At 48.0% G+C, this 20767-nt stretch overlaps 1 long non-coding RNA gene across 2 annotated transcripts; it reads left to right on the forward strand.

Annotated features, from left to right (window-relative positions):
- The first annotated feature begins 1335 nt into the window (after nt 1-1335).
- Nucleotides 1336-16705, forward strand: LOC132244562 (uncharacterized). Of its 2 annotated transcripts, none has more exons than XR_009456136.1 (2): nt 1336-10315; nt 15385-16705. It is a non-coding gene; the product is annotated as an uncharacterized LOC132244562 (long non-coding RNA). The 2 variants fall into 2 exon arrangements; XR_009456137.1 differs by having other exon boundaries at nt 15412-16705.
- Nucleotides 16706-20767: the final 4062 nt, after the last annotated feature.

A 20767-nucleotide genomic window follows, 5' to 3' on the forward strand; every position in this document is an offset into this window, starting at 1 on the left:
GGGTGTCCTCTTTTTTGATTCTGGAAATATGGTAACCCTAATTTAAGTGAAGCAGGAATCAAAAAGGAGTGTACCTGCAACACTGCACCCTCCACTGGATCTACCCACAAGTGCCCTCATCACTGAGCCCAATCCATGACCTCCAGACCTCCCCTGTAGTCACAATCCAGTTCTCTGGTCTAAAGCCTAATTCACAATATAAACAAAAGCTTTTACTTCACAACAAAAGAATCTGCCCGGCTTTGGGTCACTCACTTCAGGGCCATCATCTCCCTTTATTTCCCTCTGGGAAGCTCCACAGAACAGCTCAAATGCCTGCTAATCTATCTGCTGCAGGCACCTCCCTCAGGAGCTCCTCACCCTTCAGCACGGAGAGCCAGGCTGCCTGCTCTGGCTCAGCCAGTGCCGTAGCAATGAAATTTGGTGCCCGGGGCCAAGACTGTGGCAGCAGCCTGCTCTTGCCCCCATGCACAGATCCCACACACCCCAGACAGTATACGATCTTCAGCATGGAGTGGGGAGGAGGGAGCGAGCATCCAAACAAGAAACCGGCAGAGTGGGGAAGCAATGGAGCAGAGCGGTGGTGCCCCTAGGCATATGCCAATGGCACCCTTTTCACATTGGCGCCCAGCTCCACAGGGCCCCAAAAGTGTGAGGCCTGGTGCAGTTGCCCTGATTTGCCTTAACCAAGGGATGACTCTGCAGCCAGCTGAGCCTGCTGCATCTTCTTAAAGGGGCATGAGCCTCCTGGCTCCCTGCCACAGTTCCCCCTCTTCCCTTTCCCTAGCCCCTAGGTAACAGGGTCTGGGTCCCCTGTTATAGGGGACTTCTGGGCTTCCAACTGTTGCTTTTCATAGTGCACTCCAGGGATAGCTACTCGTAGATGATTCCTGACCACCACTAATTCACCCTTTTCTTCAAAACTGCCAATGAAGGAGCTTCTACAGCTTCCCTGTGCAGTCTATTCCATATAGAAGTTTAACTGAAAGCCATATCCTTGCTTTCAAATTCTATCTGAAGATTAAAAATCTATAAAGTACCTATTTTTTCTTTATTAAATGTATTTATTTCCATAGAAGCCTATTACATATTAACTGAACCTCAGTGGTTTCCTCTATATATGTTTCTTGTAGAAGAACTTCATGTGGTTTCCTTTCACTGGTGATGCATTCCTGCACCGATTGCTTGAGCAATGTATAGTCGTCAACATTAAGTTGAAGAACAGTCAAATTTTCCCCTCATAGAAGAGGTTGCTATATTTAGTATATCAAAATTGGAAAGCATAATGTATTGAAATTGGAAAGATTGCAAGTCCAATTGCCTTGGTAGTAACTTTTAGGTTCGCCTTACAGCTGCTTACAAGAGGCACAAGAAGGTAGTCACTTTTGCAGCTGTGGAAGATAAGGCACTCAGGCCTGACAGACTCTGTAGCCAGCAGGATCCATAGCCTTGCTATCTTCATCAGAAATGACCTGCCATACACTACCATGCACTACCATCATTTGGCACCATTAGGCAATCCTAGGGTGAAGAGACTGGTTGTTTTAAATTAGCTTAGCGTTCTAAATAAATTTTCCACATCCGCTAGATTCTTGTCCTCTTCAGAGGTACCAGATGGACAAAACCATCTGTCAGAGATTAATTCAAACACTAAAATAACCAGAGTATTTGTTAAAAAATGTCAAGTTCCAAGAAAATCTTTGCTTTTAACATTGTGCAAATTAAATGGCTCTTTTTTCTCAAGGGTCAGCATTTATAGTTGCTTGTATAATACATTGCTGTTTCAGAAACAACAGATTATTTCCTAGCTTTGCTTTTTACAAGCAAGAGGTTTCTGAAGGCCTCTGAAATGAGGGAAACTGAAAATGACACAAGGAAACTAGAGAGAGAGAGAAAGGGATGAAGTCACTGTGGAAAGGCAAGAGGGGACTATCAAGTGCCAGTGTTAAGAGATCAGAAAGGGCCATATTCACCTACTGAACAAAAATCTTTGTGGAATTAAAAGAATAGCCACCTTTATAGATAGGGGCCTACTGCACTCAAGGAGGCAGCCAGCTGGTTCTGCAAGCAGATTGCAGGGCCAGCTACAATATTCATGAGTGCAGTAGGGCCTCCCCACACTTTTGATTGGCTGAGAGGCCCCAGCAGTTTCACCCCGCCCAAGATTGCCACATGGCCTGAAACTGCAGTTTAATTACCCTGATTAAGCCATTAATCCACATGATATTAAACATGGATTAATAGCTTCTCTGGGCTTAATCAGGGTGATTAAGCTGTGATTTTGGGCCATCCCCGGGCTTGCTGCAAAAATAAAATAAAGAAACCCAAACTTACTGGCAAGGAGGAAAGCACCTGGGAAGCCCTGCAGTCTTGGAGCCTAGGGAGGAAGGCAAAGGGAGAAGAGCAGGGGGAGGGGAGGAGCGGGGGGCAGGATGGAGGCACCCTAACCCTAACCCTCCTCCCTGCCACTTCCATTCCATTCCCTGTTATTTTGCATAACCCCATCTCCTTTCCATAGCCCCAATCCTTCACTTGTATAACCCCACCTCCAATCCTACCCCGCCATTCCTTTCCCTGCCTCTCATTCCTTCATTTGCATAACCCCACCCACATTTCCCCGACCTCTGGGAATCACTCCACCTCCCTCCCTCCTTGTTCCATTAATTGCATAACCCCGCTCCCACTCCTGCCTGGCCTGCTTCTGTGGGGGATGGAGATATCCATCTGCCAGCCTGAACTGTTGTCTCAGGAAGTCTGCTGTTTGCCCGGAGCCCAGATCCAAGATACCACAGAAGGATTACCAAAACCCATCTAGCCCTCAGGCTGCTTATCCATGTGGGTGCCAATGATACTGCTAGTAGTGAACCTGAGCAGATCAAAAATTACTACAGAGCTCTGGGTGCAAAGTGAAGGGGACAGGGGCTCAGGTGGCATTCTCCTCAATCCTTTTGGTAAAGGGGAAGAGCCCGGGAAGGAGTGGATGCATCCTGAAAATCAGTCCGTGGCTGCCCAGATGGGGTCACTAGCAGGGCTTTGGCTTCTTCAACCATGGGATGTTATTCCAAGAAGGATTGCTAGGAAGAGATCGGCTCCACCTGACAGGGAGGGAAAAGCATCTTTGCAGACAGGCTCGCTAATCTAATAAGGGGGACTTTAAATTAGGTTTGCCTGGGGATGGAGACCAAAGTCCTGAGATAAGTGGAGAAGTGGGTGACCTGGAGGAAGCACAGGCAACAAGGGAAGCACTCTCATTCTTCTTGACAAAGTAGGGCAATCAGCTAGTTATCTCAGGTGTCTGTACACAAACACACGGAGCCTGGGAAACAGCAGAAAGAACTGGAAGTCCTCACACAGTCATGGAACTATGATGTGATTGGAATTAGAGACTTGGTGGGATAGCTCGCATGTCTGGAGTATTGTCATGGATGGATGCAAACTGTTCAGGAAGGATGGGCAGGGAAGAAGAAGAGGAGGAGTTGTGCTTTATGTAAAAGAGCTGTACGATTGCTCAGAGCTCCAGTATGAAACTGGAAACAGGCCTGTTGGAAGTCTCTGGGTTAGGGTCAAAGGGGAGAGCAACAAGAGTAATGTTGTGGTGGGTGTCTGCTCCACCAGACCAGGAGGATGAGGTGATTAAGGCTTTCTTCAAACAGTTAATGGAAGTTTCCCGATGACAGGCCCTGGTTCTCATGTGGGACTTCAATCTCCCTGACATCTGCTGGGAGGACAATATAGCAGTGAACAGGCAAACTTTTGGAGAGAGCTGGGGATAACTTCCTGATGCAAGTGTTGGAGAGGCCAATGAGGGGTGATGATCTTCTTGACCTGGTGCTCATGAACATGGAAGAATTGGTGGGCAATGTAGATATGGATGGCAACTTGGACGGCAGTGACCATGAGATGATTGAGTTCAGGATCCTGAGGAAAAGAGAGCAGCGGAGAAAGGATCCTGGACTTCAGAAAAGCAGACTTTGACTCACTCTGATAACTGATGGGCAGGATCCCCTGGCAGGCAAGTCGATGGAGGAAAGGAATCCAGGAGAGTTGGCTGTATTTTAAAGAAACCTTACTGAGAGCACAGGAATGAACCATTCCTATGCACAGGAAGACTAGAAAGTATGGTATAAGACCAGTTTGGCTTAGCGAGGAACTCTTCATGAGCTAAACACAAAAAAAAGCTTACAAAAAGTGGAAACTTGGACAAACACCTAGGGAGAAGTGTAAGGATATTGCTTGGGCATGTAGGGATGATATCAGGAAGGCCAAAGCACTACTGGAGTTGCAGCTAGCAAGGGCCAAGGAGGGTAACAAGAAGAGTTTCTACAAGTATGTTAGCAACAAGAGGAAGATCAGGGAAAGTGTGGGTCCCCTACTGAATGGAGAAGACAACCTAGTTACAGATGATGCAGAAAAGGCTAAAGTACTCAATGCCTTTTTCATCTAATTTTTCACAGGTAAAGTCAGATCCCAGACTACTGCACCTGGCAGCACAGTTTGGGGAGAAGGTGAACAGCCAACAGTGAAAGAGCAGGTTAGGGACTATTTAGAAAAGATGAAGGTGTACAAATGCATGGGGCTGGATACGATGCACCCAAGGGTGCTGAGGGAGTTGGCCAATGTGATGTAAAACTGCTGGCCATTACCTTTGATATGGCCTCCCACAAGAATCTTTCAAGTAAGCTAAGAAAGTACAGGTTGGATGAAAGGACTGTAAGGTGGATAGAAAACTGTCTGTATCGTTGGGCTCAAAGGGTAGTAATCATGGCTTGATGTCTAGTTGGCAGCCAGTATCAAGTGGAGTGTCCCAAGGGTCAGTCCTAGGGCCCATTTTATTCAATATCTTCATCAGTGACCTGGAAGATGGGATGGAGTGCACCCTCAGCAAGTTTGCAGATGACACCAAGCTTGGGGGAGTAGTAAATGCCATGAAGGGTAAGGCTAGGATTCAGAGAGACCTCAACAAATTAGAGGATTGGACCAAAAAAAATCTTATGAGGTTCAATAAGGAGAAGTGCAAAGTCCTGCATTTAGGATGGAACAATCCCATGTACTGGCACAGGCTGGGGACCCACTTGCTAAGCAGCAGCTCTACAGAAAAGGACTTGGGGGTTACAGTGGACAATAAACTGAATATGAGACAACAGTGCGGCCTTGTTGTGAAGAAGGCTAATGGCATTCCACAGTGCATTAGTAGTAGCATTGCCAGCAGATCATGGGCAGTGATTCTTCCCCTCTATTTGGCATTGGTGAGGTCACATCTGGAATCCAGTGTCCAGTTTTGGGCCCCACACTACAGAAAGTATGTGGACAGAAGGGAGAGAGAGTCCAGTGAGGGCAACAAAAATGGTTAGGGGGTGGGGAACATAACTTCTGAGAAAAGGCTGAGGAAACTGGGCTTATTTAGTCTGGAGAAGAAAAGACTGAGGGAGGATTTAATAGTAGTCTTCAACCACCTGATGGGTGGTTCCAAAGAGGATGAAGCTGGACTGTTGTCAGTGGTGGCAGATGACAGAACATGGAACAAAGGTCTCAAGTTCCAGCGAGGGAAGTTTAAGTTAGCTGTTAGGAATAACTTTCTCACAAGGGGGTTAATAATGCATGGAACAGTCTACCCATGGAAGTTGTGAATTCTCAGTCCTTGGCAGTTTTTAAGATCTGGCTAGACAAAGCCTTGGGTGGGATGATATAGTTGGAGGTAATCCTGCTTTGAGCAGGGGGTTGGACAAGATGAACTCCTGAGGTCCCTTTCAACCCTAATTTTCTATATTCTATGATTTTTATCTGGTGTTGCATATTGTTGTCTATGTTTACTTTTTGGGAAATGCAGCTCTCCAGGTAATGAAAATGCTCAACATTCTCCAGGGATTTCCCTTTAATTGTAATGTGTAAAGGAGCCTCTAGTTGGTTTGGAGTGAGTTGGTAAAGTATCTTGGTTTTTGTGAAGTTGACAATGAGTCCAATCAATTTGTATACTTTGAAGAAGCAATCAAGCAAGCAATCTTCAATAATATAGAGGGTTTTAAAAAGTTAGTAAGAGTGTTGCAACGTGAGAGGCAAAATTAAATCTCCCCATGTAATATTGGGGTCTGGTGTTTCCCCATGATATCAATGGCAGAATTTTTGGCAGTTTCAGATGTGAGCAGGAGCACCAAAGCCGTTTGTAGTTGTGGAAGCAATGGGTTTTGCCTCAGTAGATAATAGAAACAAGCAACTCTCACAAGCAATGATACCATTGAAAAGAAGCTGCCACCTTAGCTCATGCATTGCATGTTATAGAGTGCCCAGGGCTGAAACATTTGGGCACCCCATAGCATGGCAGGACTAGAAAGAAATGAAGTGTTAGTACTCCTGTCTGCAGAAGACTCCAGTTCCCAAAGTTTCCCACTTGGCAGCCTGCACCAACAATGCCTAGCAATACCTGCTCCCCAAAGGATGTTAGGACTCCTGCAAGCAGGTGTTGAAAAAGCCATTATCCTTATACAACTGTAATAGAAAACACAGCTGTGTAGCAGCTGTTCTTTGTGTGTAACTTAACAAGCTCAAAATATTTATTGGTTTTATAACAACGATGAAGAGATACCCATCTCAAAGCTTGGCATGGCCCATCTTTTCTTTCATATGGCATTAGATGTCCTGCAGGCAGGCTTGAACCCTTAACAAGATTAGCCTCAATTGATTCAGCAACATTTTAGTGCCCCATCCCATGGTACCTTCACTTTCTACCAAGGCCTGCAAATTACAAGTAAGCTGTGGCGAATGCCCTGAAGGTTAGTATAGCATTTCTCAACCACAGTTCCTAACTACCCAGATCCACTATCATCCCCATCTAACGGTTGGGGAAGGCACAAAGGGCTTTAAGTGATTAGTCTAAGACCACACTGGTAGTCAGTGGCAAAGCTGGGAAAGTCAGCCTCCTGCTTCCAATCCAGTGTATTTTCCACCAGATCTCTCCATTTCCACTAACCCAGCCCATCAACAAGAATTTTCCTCAATCGACTGGTTTGCTCTGATGAAGTGCAGATTTTTGCTAATATGCCAGGCTTAGTGGCAGGTCTCCATTCTGGGTTAGTTTTCTTGTTCAGGGGCAACCTATCTTGATCAGATGGCAAGAGATATAGGCAAGAGGCATCAGGGGGTTTTGTCTGGTTTTTTTTTAGGGGGGGTTGTTTTGTTTCTTAGCTAAAGGAACTTTTATACCAAAGGGTAAAACAAGCTTAATCTGAGGCACTTGGAGGAAAGGTTCCTAATGTAATTCCATCTTGTGCGCCTCACAAGACAATAAGCAAACAGGGTGGGAGCTGGAGGGTTTTATCCATAGAATCCTGAAAATCACAGAGTCCAAAAAGTGGGGTAACGAACTATCTGTCAAATGTGTAGTGAAGGAGCAAAAACAGGACTTGTGTTTCTTTAAATCTCTTTTTAAATTCATACATTTCAGATTCTTTAAATACAGTAGATTGCCTACACTTTGCTCACAGCTCTGAAGCTTTTTGTCTTCACCCTTGGATCCATGTCACAGACTGTGCTAAGCAAGATAGGTTTTTTATTATTGTTTTAGCTCTCTCTCCACTGTGAGAGCTCCAAAGTAACAGCCAGTTGCATCAAAAGGACACCAATGTTGTTTTTACCACCCTCTGAACAAACCCTACATAGAACAAACCTCTTTTGCAGTTCTTTGAGTCAGTGGGTCCTCTGGAGTAGATGCCATGCACTCTATTGTGAATGACAAAGTGCCCCACACATTGAGTGTCAATTTCAACAAATAATTAACAGCCAAAACTTTCTAGCAAATCTTCATCAATCCTACCATATTGCCAAAATATGTGCCTTGGATAGCAGGGGAAAATGCATACAGTATGGATTCTGTAGAGTTTAAATGCATTATTTAGCAGGGGTCATCTTCAAGTGCTATACAGAAATCTATATGTTTAATCCTCTTAGTCACTGTGGTGCAGGTCAGGAGCTATCCATGTTTTTACAAATGGAGAAATTGTACTAGAGAGGTTATGTAATTCAGGCCTGTGATGTGATATCATGGAACTACTGTCCGAGCCCCCAAGGTCTGGAATAGCCTGCCGCCAGAGGTGGTTCAAGTACCTACTTTGAACGCCTTCAAGAGAAATCTGGATGTTTTATCTTGCTGGGATCCTATGATCCCTGCTGACTTCCTGCTCCTGGGGCAGGGGGCTGGACTCGATGATCTTCCGAGGTCCCTTCCAGCCCTAATGTCTATGAAATCTATGAAACCTAGATAACACAAAGCCTACAACTGTCCGCTTTTTTGCCTATCCCTGCTCTCCTATCACTGCCACGACTAGTGGAACTACAACCAAGGGCTGTGTTTGGTTAATTGTGGGAGAGTTCCCAAAAGAATATTAAAGACAATGCCTAAGAGCCACAAGAATGTGATATACACAGATCTAGGAGTATTGATGTTCCCTGATGTAAGAAACCACCAACTCAAGTATGGATATGTAAGGTAGGAACTTCAAGATCTCCCCTAACTGACCTAATACTTTTCTCACTGAAGCAAACTGGAAAAAAAAAACAGACGATGGCTTTTTTTCCCCTCTCCCAGCCTGAGTCCTCAGTTCCTCACCTTCTGACTCCAGTTTGGAACGTTCCTTGCTTATAAAATGAGCTGGATGCACACTGAGATTTCTCCTTCAGATAATACTGTAGAGTTCAGAGATTAAAGATTATTCAAGTCATGGAAACACTCAGCTGTCAAGAAAATAGAACCCAGTAATTTTTTTTTAAACGTATTTTGGCTTCCATTTTTACTTAATGGAGAAAATAATCACGTATAATCAACTACCAGATCAAATCAGCTGTAATTCCTGTTTTGGGTTATAAAGTCTAGTTATTTGTCTTCAGATGTAGTTTGTCATGTGTTTGACAGTATCTTTTCCATGTCCTGTCTTCTCTGGTTTTGTTCACAGCAGTCAATGTTACTAATATCATTCTACACACTCATTCTTGATTTACTATTGTTGTGCTTGGTCTTTTCCTTGTTATTTTTGATGGTTTTGTATTTAGTTAGATGTCTGGAGTGTGACCCAGCTCTCAGTGACTTCAGTGGGTGCCTCAGCAGGTACCTGACATTTTTTCATTCTCTATAAAAATGAACATCCACAAGGCAATAATCATAGAAAAGATGGATGGTATAGCAGTTAGGTGGTTGGCTAGTATTTGGGAAATCTGACTTCAGTTCCATGATCTGCCATGTATTCCTCGTGTGACCTTGAACAAATCACTTACTCTCTCTACACATATGTTCTCCCTCTGTAAAATGATAGTACTTCCCTACCTGACACAGACAGTGGGAAAAAAAATCATATGTAGAACCTATATTTAAGAAAGGATGGGGGAAAGAGAAAGTGATTTGTGCAACTATCAGTGAGTGTGTGCAGGGTTTTAGAATAAATTTTTAAGGAAAAACTAATGGCAATATAAATAGAAAGAGGGACAAAATGCAACATGGATTTACCAAAGGTAGATCATTCCAAACTAACCTGATATTCTTTGAGAAGATGACTGATTTTTGGAAAAGCATTACATGTAATCTGGCTGGAGTTTAGCATGGCAGTTGACATAGTACTACCATGGGAATTATTAAAGCAGAGAAGAGGGAAATAACTGCAGCAATTGTAAAGCAGGTGTAGCCCGGGTACACCCAAGGGTGTGCCCTGATCCCAATCACAAAGGAGGGGAGAGAAGTGAAGGTGCTGTGGGAGGGATCACCATCACTGACATGTGGTTCCCTCCTTCCTCCATAGAGTTAGACTCTAGACAGGCTCTTAACTACTTACAATATTTATTAACATATAATATACATAAACATAAAACTAAATATCATATACATATATTTACACAGTGACCATTAACCAATAACCAACGTCAAACCCTAAATAACACTGTGGGAAAAAAATCACTTCCAACCACGATCTTCAGGAAAAACAATATATAAACAATAAACCCACAGCTTCACCACCCCACAGTGGGGAACCTGTACTCAATTAAAGGGTCATGCAAAGTGTAACAGGGGAGATGTGATTTTACCCCACATCACGACGAGGGACATGCTCAGCTGGGATGGGCTTCACCTGTCCCCCAAAGGTAAGCGTGTGTTTTCTACTAGGTTGGCAGATCTCCTCCGGCGGGCTTTAAACTAGGCTCGTCGGGGGGAGGGGAGTACGAGGGCAGGGGAAGCTGTGGACCACCAAACCATGTGGCACCCACAAGGACAGCCCAGCCTGAAGAAGGAGAACATTGGGAACCTGAAAGCCATGGGGAGACCAGCACTACAGAACAGGTAAGAAACAAGAAGGTAAGAAACAATAGGCCACTTGGGACTCGGAGCGGGGGGGCAGCAAAGGCACCAGTCGCAGGGCTCAAGTGCCTATATACTAATGCTAGGAGCATGGGGAACAAGCAGGATGAATTAGCGCTCCTGCTTGCACTAAACACCTATGACTTAGTGGGGCTAACAGAGACCTGGTGGGATTCATCCCATGACTGGGCAGTACATAATGAGGGCTATAGATTGTATAGAAAGGACAGGTCGGGGAAGAAACGGGGGGGGGGGGGGGGGTTGCACTTTATGTCAGTGAGCAATATACATCAACCCTCATCAAGACAGAATCCGAGGTTGAGGAAGTAGAAGGATTGTGGGTTAGGCTACATGGGGGGCAAGGAGAAAGGGATTTGGTGGTAGGGGTCTGCTACAGACCCCCACACCAAGGGGAAGAAATAGATGCGGGGCTCCTGAGGCAACTCTCGGAGACCATAAAAGCTAAAGAGGCGGTAGTCATGGGGGACCTAAACTACCCAGACATCTGCTGGGAGACGCAGACAGCAAAGTCCCATCGCTCACGCAGGTTTCTAACCTGTGTACAGGACCTCCACCTGACACAGGAGGTGCATGGTCCCACTAGGGGGAATGCCATACTGGATCTGGTATTGGCAACAGGAGATGACATGATAGGGGACCTCCAGATCGGTAGCCATTTAGGAGACAGTGATCACCTTATAATAGAATTCAACATAAGACGGCGAGTGGGTAAGGTAACTAGTAGGGTGAAAGTGCTAGACTTTAGGAAAGCAGATCTCAATGCACTCAGGCGATTAGTCAAGGAAGCACTGCAGAGTAGGAGTTTTGATGGGATGGGAGCCCAAGAAGGGTGGCTGTGCCTAAAGGAAATGATCCTACGGGCACAAAGCAAGACAATCCCTGAGCGAGGCAAAAAAGGGAAAGGGGCCAAAAGGCTTCCATGGCTGACCAGAGAAATCCAGGGCAGCCTAAGGGCCAAAAGGGGAGCACAAAAAGTGGAAACAGGGTGAGATCACTAAAGATGAATATACCTCCTCTGCTCGTGCTTGTAGGGAGGCAGTTAGGCGGGCCAAAGCTACCATGGAGCTGAGGATGGCAACCCAAGTAAAAGACAACAAGAAATTGTTTTTTAGATATATTGGGAGTAAAAGGAAGGCCCAGGGAGGAATAGGACCACTGCTAAATGGGCAGAAACAATTGGTGACAGATAGGGGGGACAAGGCTGAACTCCTCAATGAGTTCTTTGCCTCAGTGTTCCTAAGCGAGGGGCACGACAAGTCTCTCACTGGGGTTGTAGAGAGGCAGCAGCAAGGCGCCAGACTTCCATACGTAGATCCTGAGGTGGTGCAGAGTCATTTGGAAGAACTGGATGCCTTTAAATCTGCAGGCCCGGATGAGCTCCATCCGAGGGTGCTGAAGGCACTGGCCGACATCATTGCACAGCCACTGGCAGGAATATTCGAACGCTCGTGGCGCACGGGCCAAGTCCCAGAGGACTGGAAAAGGGCTAACGTGGTCCCCATTTTCAAAAAGGGGAGGAAGGAGGACCCGGGCAACTATAGGCCAGTCAGTCTCACCTCCATCCTTGGTAAAGTCTTTGAAAAAATTATCAAGGCTCACATTTGTGAGAGCCCAGCAGGGCAAATTATGCTGAGGAGAAACCAGCATGGGTTTGTGGCGGGCAGATCGTGCCTGACCAACCTAGTCTCTTTCTATGACCAGGTTACGAAACGCCTGGACACAGGAGGAGGGGTGGATGTCGTATACTTAGACTTCAGGAAGGCCTTTGATACGGTATCCCACCCCATACTGGTGAACAAGTTAAGAGGCTGTGATGTGGATGACTGCACAGTCCGGTGGGTGGCGAATTGGCTAGAGTGTCGCACCCAGAGAGTCGTGGTGGATGGGTCGGTCTCGACCTGGAAGGGTGTGGGCAGTGGGGTCCCGCAGGGCTCGGTCCTTGGACCGATACTCTTTAATGTCTTCATCAGTGACTTGGACGAGGGAGTCAAATGTACTCTGTCCAAGTTTGCAGATGACACAAAGCTATGGGGAGAAGTGGACAGGCCGGACGGCAGGGAACAGCTGCAGGCAGACCTGGATAGGCTGGACAAGTGGGCAGAAAACAACAGGATGCAGTTCAACAAGGAGAAATGCAAAGTGCTGCACCTAGGGAGGAAAAATGTCCAGCACACCTACAGCCTAGGGAATGACCTGCTGGGTGGCACAGAGGTGGAAAGGGATCTTGGAGTCCTAGTGGACTCCAAGATGAACATGAGCCGGCAGTGTGACGAAGCCATCAGAAAAGCCAATGGCACTTTATCGTGCATCAGCAGATACATGACGAATAGGTCCAGGGAGGTGATACTTCCCCTCTATAGGGCGCTGGTCAGACCGCAGTTGGAGTATTGCGTGCAATTCTGGGCGCCACACTTCAAGAAGGATGCGGATAACCTGGAGAGGGTCCAGAGAAGGGCAACTCGTATGGTCAAGGGCCTGCAGACCAAGCCCTACGAGGAGAGACTAGAGAAACTGGACCTTTTCAGCCTCCGCAAGAGAAGGTTGAGAGGCGACCTTGTGGCTGCCTATAAGTTCATCACGGGGGCACAGAAGGGAATTGGTGAGTATTTATTCACCAAGGCGCCCCCGGGGGTTACAAGAAACAATGGCCACAAGCTAGCAGAGAGCAGATTTAGATTGGACATTAGGAAGAACTTCTTCACAGTTCGAGTGGCCAAGGTCTGGAACGGGCTCCCAAGGGAGGTGGTGCTCTCCCCTACCCTGGGGGTCTTCAAGAGGAGGTTAGATGAGTATCTAGCTGGGGTCATCTAGACCCAGCACTCTTTCCTGCTTATGCAGGGGTCGGACTCGATGATCTATTGAGGTCCCTTCCGACCCTAGCATCTATGAATCTATGAAAGGAACAGTCCCTCTTTCTTTAATGCAGGAAGATAGGCATCAGTGGACCCCTACCCAGTTAGGGGACCTAGCAATCAAAGAAACCAATAGGATGCTTTTCAGAAATTACTCTGTCCTATGATAACACTATTTACCCATCCCAATAAAACAATTTCAGCAGTATCAACACAATACAACATTTCAATTACAAACTATAAGGTGCAGACATAAACATCTATTCCTTAATATAATCCTTGACCCATGGCAAGATACAGTCTTTCTTTCAGTGGGGTCCCTTGTGGGGGCAGGGGGGAAGAGACTGCTCACTCAGCCCCTTCCCTGGGGTTTACTCGCCTCAAACGTTTTCTCCTGTGGGACCCAAGGACCCAGTGACTCATGTTTCATAGATTCATAGATGTAGGGTTGGAAGGAACCTTGTAGACCTTCTAGTCTGACCCCTTGCCCTGGGCAGGAGAGAAAACTGGGCTAAAATTACCCCAGCCACATAAACATCAAGCCTCCTCTTAAAGACCCCCAGGGTAGGAGCCAGCACCACTTCCAGTAGAAGTTGGTTCCAGATCCTAGCCGTCCTGACTGTGAAGTAGTGCCTTCGGATATCTAGTCTAAACCTATTCTCTAGCAACTTATGGCCATTATTCCTTGTTACTCCAGGAGGCGCTCGGGGGAACAAGGTCTCTCCCAAACCCCACTGGTCCCCCCTAGTAAGTTTATAGACAGCCACCAGGTCCCCCCTCAGCCTTCTCTTGCGAAGGCTGAACAGGTTAAGGTCCCATAGCCTCTCCTCATAGGGTCTGCCCTGCTGTCAGTAATGACTCCAAGATCTCTTTCTGCCAACGTGCTTTCGAGAAGGGAGTTCCCCAGCCTACAGGTATGCTGCTGGTTCCTACTGCCCAAGGGCAGCACCCTGCACTTGTCAGTATTGAATCCCATACTATTTTAATTTGCCCACCCCTGTAACCTGTCCAGGTCCTGCTGTAATCTGTCCTTCCCTTCCAGTGTGTCCACCTCACCCTAAATCTTGGTGTCATCTGCGAATTTAACAGGCTGCTCTTCACCCCGTCATCCAAGTTGCTAATAAAGAAACTGAAAAGTGCAGGCCCAAGGACCGAGCCCTGGGGGACCCCACTGCCCACATCGCTCCAGGTTGAATATGACCCGTCCACCACCATCCTCTGAGTACGACCCCTCAGCCAATTTGCAATCCATCTGACTGTGTTGGCATCAATGCCACAGTCATCTAGCTTTTTAATGAGAATGGGGTGGGAGACAGTGTCAAAGGCCTACTTGAAGTCCAGAAAGACTACATCCACCACAACACCTGTGTCCAGTGATTTTGTGACCTGATTGTAGAATGCAATCAGGTTGGTCTGACAGGAACTGCCCCTAATGAAACCATGCTGGTTGCCCTTGAGCATCATCCCCCCTGCTGGCCCATCACAGATGTGCTACTTGATAATCTTCTCAAAGGGTTTCCCCAGGATTGAAGTAAGACTAACGGGCCTATAGTTGCCCGGGTCCTCCCTCTTCCCCTTTTTAAAGATGGGGACCACATTGGCCCTCTTCCAGTCATCTGGCACCTGACTCATAAAGCTGTGCCAGGGGCCCCGCGATAACCCCTGCCAATTCCCTCAACACCCTGGGGTGGAGAGCATCTGGACCTACTGATTTGAACACATCCAGCCCCTCTAACCCATTTCTCCCTGACCCTAGGCTTGGTGGAGTTTCTCCCAAGTCCGTCCTGAATCTCAGTAGGGGAGTCCCGGTCCCTGCACAAGAAAATAGAGGCAAAGAAATAGTTAAAGAGGTCTGCTTTCTCCTCTGGTGCAACCACCAGATTGCCAAGCATATCCTGCAGGGGCCCCACATTACCCAGGGCCTTCTTCATTCTCCCTATGTATTTAAAAAAGCACTTCTTGTTATCCTTGATCCTTGATGCTAGCCCTAGTTCCGTATCAGCCTTAGCTTTCCTAACAAACCCCCTACAGACCCGAGCAGGGAGGTATACTCCTCTTTGGTGATAGCCCCTCCCTTCCACTGGCCCTCTGAGGTGGCAGGCTTGAGCCACCGCTTGTAGCTTCCCAGCTTTTCTTGCTTTACTCTTAAGTCCCTCAGCACATCTCCCCTTGTGCTAGGCACATGGCTCTTTATATACCATTCAGGGCTCCGTCAGTGAAGTCTTCTGGACCTGACAGTGTTGCAGTCTACAATCAAGTCTGTGGAGCTCCTCTCTCCCTCCCTTCAGAAAAGGGGCGTGACTTCACTCCTCTTGCTGCCTCCTTTTTGGTGGGTGGGCTCCACCAATCAAACAGCAGACTCTCAAGCCTGGGACTCAACCCAAGCTCCGAAAGGTAAGCCTGCTACATAGGTAAGGAGTTAACTAAGGAGGAAATGACAGTTGTCCTAAAAGAGCTGGAGAAAGATAAATGGTGGCATCCTCCAGAAGTAGTTTGGGGACCAGTCATTAATATTTTCATTAGTACCATTCCTGGGAAAAATAAATAAATAAATAAATAAATAAAGGAGAAGGGCATGTGCCTCAGCGGGAGTCCCCCATGCACCTGAACAAGCCGCCTGGGCTCCAACCCTCCCCCTGGCCCAGCCGGGGTCCCATTCACCCCTGCCCCACTCCCTCCCTCACTATGGGGCCTCAATCTGCCCCCGTCCCAACTGACCTGCTGGGTGTGGGCAGAGGGGGTAGGGGCTGGAAATCCTGGATTGCCCTTTACTTCAAAGAGTGATCTTCACCTTAAAAAGGTTGGAGACCACTGCCATAGAAGAACTGGTTCTCACTGAAGTTGATCCTGTGGCAGAAGGCCACCTGTGTTTCTCCCCAAAAACTCTGTTCTGTGACAATGTGGTTAAGATGGGCCCTGCAGAGGGTACACACCTTACCCTATCTCTTTAGGTAACCTGAGCTGGATACATTCCTGAGGGAGGGGGGAAACCTGGTCCCTCTGCCTACGTGACTGACATCACATACCTGGGTGAGGGGCTTGGGCTCCCTGTTGGGCTAGAGACTGCCAGTCTACCCAGCAACCAGTGATGCATTTCAAATTGGTTGGCTGACAGCCAACAGGTGCTGGCCTCCATTGGACCAAGTAAATGAGGTCATAAGGGCTATAAGTTAAGGACTGCCCAGGAGGAAGGGGCAGCAGCCATGAGGAAGACTCAGAGAGAGAGAAGAGCTGGAGCGTCTGAAATTTGCTCTCTCTCAAAACTCATGATCAAGGAACTGCCTGCCTCCAGAGGGAATCTCCACCTGCCTCTGGATGATACTCGTGAGTAAGCTGCCTGATACCTAACTAGATATATAGCTTGCAGTAACTCAGATGTGTGATCAAAGGCTACTCCAGCCACCCTGTTTGCTCTATGGGATTTCTCTGATACTACTCAACTCTGTACCCTATTCCAACACTACTCCTCATAACCAATAAAGTTCTCCTTTGTACCTAGCGTGGGAGACTTCTTGGGAGTGGGTCTAGATTATGCCTCGGGGTCCCCTTGGTTCAGCTAACTAAGGGAGACTGCTACTTGTGCTTCGGACTGAGGGAAGCACCCCAAGTTCTTGAAGTGAATCAAGTACCCCCAAGGGCTACTAGGCCTGTGTTTCCCAGGAAGCACAATGCCAGAATCAAGCCCATCTCTGGGTAGTGGCAGCTCTACCCCCAGGCTAGCAGGTATGCTCCAGGAAGGGGGTCGGCCAGACGTGAGGCACCCCCAGGGAGGCACTCAGAGCCTGGAAGATGGTCAGGCGCAGTGTGGTGAGTCACTCAGCATAGAAGCACCCCTTACTGGCCCACCACAGATCCTAAGAGACTATCATGGTAGCTGAAAGTACCTTGAAAAGTTTGCAGGCACAACACATTCTCTTTTTGTTTGAAGGCAAAAACCCAATTCAGTTGATGGGTACATCTACACTGCAGTCATTCCTGAAACTAGTGTAGGGGAGATGTATATGTCCTGCTTGCACTAAACACCTATGACTTAGTGGGGCTAACAGAAACCTTTTAGGATTCGTCCCACGACTGGGCAGTTCATATTGAGGGCTATAGATTGTACAGAAAGGACAGGGTGGGGAAGAAAGGGGGAGGGGTTGCGCTCTATGTCAGTGAGCAATATACATCAACCCTCATCAAGACAGAATCCAAGGATGAGAAAGTAGAAGGATTGTGGGTTAGGCTACATGGGGGGCAAGGAGAAAGGGATTTGGTGGTAGGGGTCTGCTACAGACCCCCACATCAAGGGGAAGGAAGATTCGGGGCTCCTGAGGCAACTCTCGGAGACCATAAAAGCTGAAGAGGCGGTAGTCATGGGGGACCTAAACTACCTGGACATCTCCTGGGAGTCACAGACAGCAAAGTCCCACCGCTCACGCAGGTTTCTAACCTGTGTACAGGACCTCCACCTGACACAGGAGGTACACGGTCCCACTAGGGGGAATGCCATACTGGATCTGGTATTGGCAACAGGGGATGACATGGTAGGGGACCTCCAGATCGGTAGCCATCTGGGGGACAGTGATCACCTAATAATAGAATTCACCATAAGACGTCGAGTGGGTAAGGTAACTAGTAGGGTGAAAGTGCTAGACTTTAGGAAAGCTGATCTCAATGCACTCAGGCGATTAGTCAAGGACACACTGCAGAGTAGGAGTTTTGAAGGGATGGGAGCCCAAGAAGGGTGGCTGTGCCTTAAGGAAACGATCCTTCAGGCACAAAGCAAGATAATCCCCGAGCGAGGCAAAAGAGGGAAAGAGGCCAGGAGGCTTCCCTGGCTGACCACAGAAATCCAGGGCAGCCTAAGGGCCAAAAGGGGAGCACATAAAAAGTGGAAACAGGGAGAGATCACCAAAGATGAATATACCTCCTCTGCTTGTGCTTGTAGGGAGGCAGTTAGACGGGCCAAAGCTACCATGGAGCTGAGGATGGCAACCCAAGTAAAAGACAACAAGAAATTGTTTTTTAGATATATAGGGAGTAAAAGGAAGACCCAGGGAGGAATAGGACCCCTGCTAAATGGGCAGAAACAATTGGTGACAGATAGGGGGGACAAGGCTGAACTCCTCAACGAGTTCTTTGCCTCAGTGTTCCTAAGCGAGGGACACAACAAGTCTCTCACTGGGGTTGTAGAGAGGCAGCAGCAAGGCGCCAGACTTCCATACGTAGATCCTGAGGTGGTGCAGAGTCATTTGGAAGAACTGGATGCCTTTAAGTCGGCAGGCCCGGATGAGCTCCATCTGAGGGTGCTGAAGGCACTGGCCGACGTCATTGCAGAGCCACTGATGGGAATATTTGAACGCTCGTGGCGCACGGGCCAAGTCCCGGAGGACTGGAAAAGGGCCAACGTGGTCCCCATTTTCAAAAAGGGGAGGAAGGAGGACCCGGGCAACTATAGGCCAGTCAGTCTCACCTCCATCCTTGGCAAAGTCTTTGAAAAAATTATCAAGGCTCACATTTGTGAGAGCCCGGCAGGACAAATTATGCTGAGGGGAAACCAGCACGGGTTCGTGGCAGGCAGATCGTGCCTGACCAATCTAATCTCTTTCTATGACCAGGTTACGAAACGCCTGGACACAGGAGGAGGGGTGGATGTCGTATACTTAGACTTCAGGAAGGCCTTCGATACAGTATCCCACCCCATACTGGTGAACAAGTTAAGAGGCTGTGACTTGGATGACTACACAGTCCGGTGGGTGGCGTATTGGCTAGAGGGTCGCACCCAGAGAGTCGTGGTAGATGGGTCGGTTTCGACCTGGAAGGGCGTGGGCAGTGGGGTCCTGCAGGGCTCGGTCCTTGGACCGATACTCTTTAATGTCTTCATCAGTGACTTGGACGAGGGAGTCAAATGTACTCTGTCCAAGTTTGCAGATGACACAAAGCTATGGGGAGATGTGGACACGACGTTGGGCAGGGAACAGCTGCAGGCAGACCTGGACAGGCTGGACACATGGGCAGAAAACAACAGAATGCAGTTCAACAAGGAGAAATGCAAAGTGCTGCACCTAGGGAGGAAAAATGTCCAGCACACCTACAGTCTAGGGAATGACCTGCTGGGTGGCACGGAAGTGGAAAGGGATCTTGGAGTCCTAGTGGACTCCAAGATGAACATGAGTCGGCAGCGTGATGAAGCCATCAAAAAAGCCAATGGCACTTTATCGTGCATCAGCAGATGCATGACGAATAGGTCCAAGGAGGTGATACTTCCCCTCTATCGGGCGCTGGTCAGACTGCAGTTGGAGTACTGTGTGCAATTCTGGGCGCCACACTTCAAGAAGGATGCGGATAACCTGGAGAGGGTCCAGAGAAGGGCCACTCGTATGGTTAAGGGCCTGCAGACCAAGCCCTACGAGGAGAGACTAGAGAAACTGGACCTTTTCAGCCTCTGCAAGAGAAGGTTGAGAGGCGACCTTGTGGCTGCCTATAAGTTCATCAAGGGGGCACAGAAGGGAATTGGTGAGTATTTATTCACCAAGGTGCCCCCGGGGGTTACAAGAAACAATGGCCACAAGCTAGCAGAGAGCAGATTTAGACTGGACATATAGGAAGAACTTCTTCACAGTTCGAGTGGCCCAGGTCTGGAACGGGCTCCCAAGGGAGGTGGTGCTCTCCCCTACCCTGAGGGTCTTCAAGAGGAGGTTGGATATGCATCTAGCTGGGGTCATCTGGACCCAGCACTCTTTTCTGCCTATGCAGGGGGTCGGACTCGATGATCTATTGAGGTCCCTTCCGATCCTAACATCCTTGAATCTATGAATCTATATGAGCTGGCATTAAACAGTTCAGCTGTAGCAGCACAGGGTGGGAGTGAAAAGCACTTGAGAAGCTACATAAATAATCTGGAATCTTGGCCTCACTAAATATCACGATACTCCAGGTGGAGTTAACAAGTCTAAGGGTAGCTTGGGCACATCTACAGCAGGGGTAGATTAAGGCCAAATTAAATTTGCCAAATTAAATTTGCTGAGCCCATCTGTGGGCTGAACCAGGACTGACCCCCTGTGCAGTATCCGCAGTGGTGGGTCCAGCCCACATGCTGCATACATTTGGCCCCAGGGCTTGCTGTGCATGTGGCATATGGGGCTAGTATGGGGAGTGCACTTCTTGGGGCATGCAGACTGGACCCACTGTTGCAGACAGCACAAGGGATTGGCCTAGGGGGCTACATGCAGCCAGTGTGGCCTGGACCTCCCTATGCCACATACAGCATCAGTGCCAGCCCACACATCTTGTGCCAGCCCTGTGTTCACAGCAAGCCCCAGGGCCATTGTGTGCTACATACACCACATGGGACTAGACTGTCCACATGAACAGCACAGGGGGCTGGCACAGCATGCATGCTGCATGTGATGCCCCACCAGACTAGCCTTGAGCACTGGTTCCAGCACAGCCCAGTCTGGACTGGCCTTGGAGCCAACACACAGGGCCAGTCTCAGGGGGAGCCTACCTGTAGCACATGACTAGTCTGTGTTGCATGCAGGGCATGCAGTGCCAGGTCCAGCTTTCATACACATGCAGC

This window comes from Alligator mississippiensis, chromosome 1 (genome assembly GCF_030867095.1).
Source record: "Alligator mississippiensis isolate rAllMis1 chromosome 1, rAllMis1, whole genome shotgun sequence".
NCBI lineage: Eukaryota > Metazoa > Chordata > Crocodylia > Alligatoridae > Alligator > Alligator mississippiensis.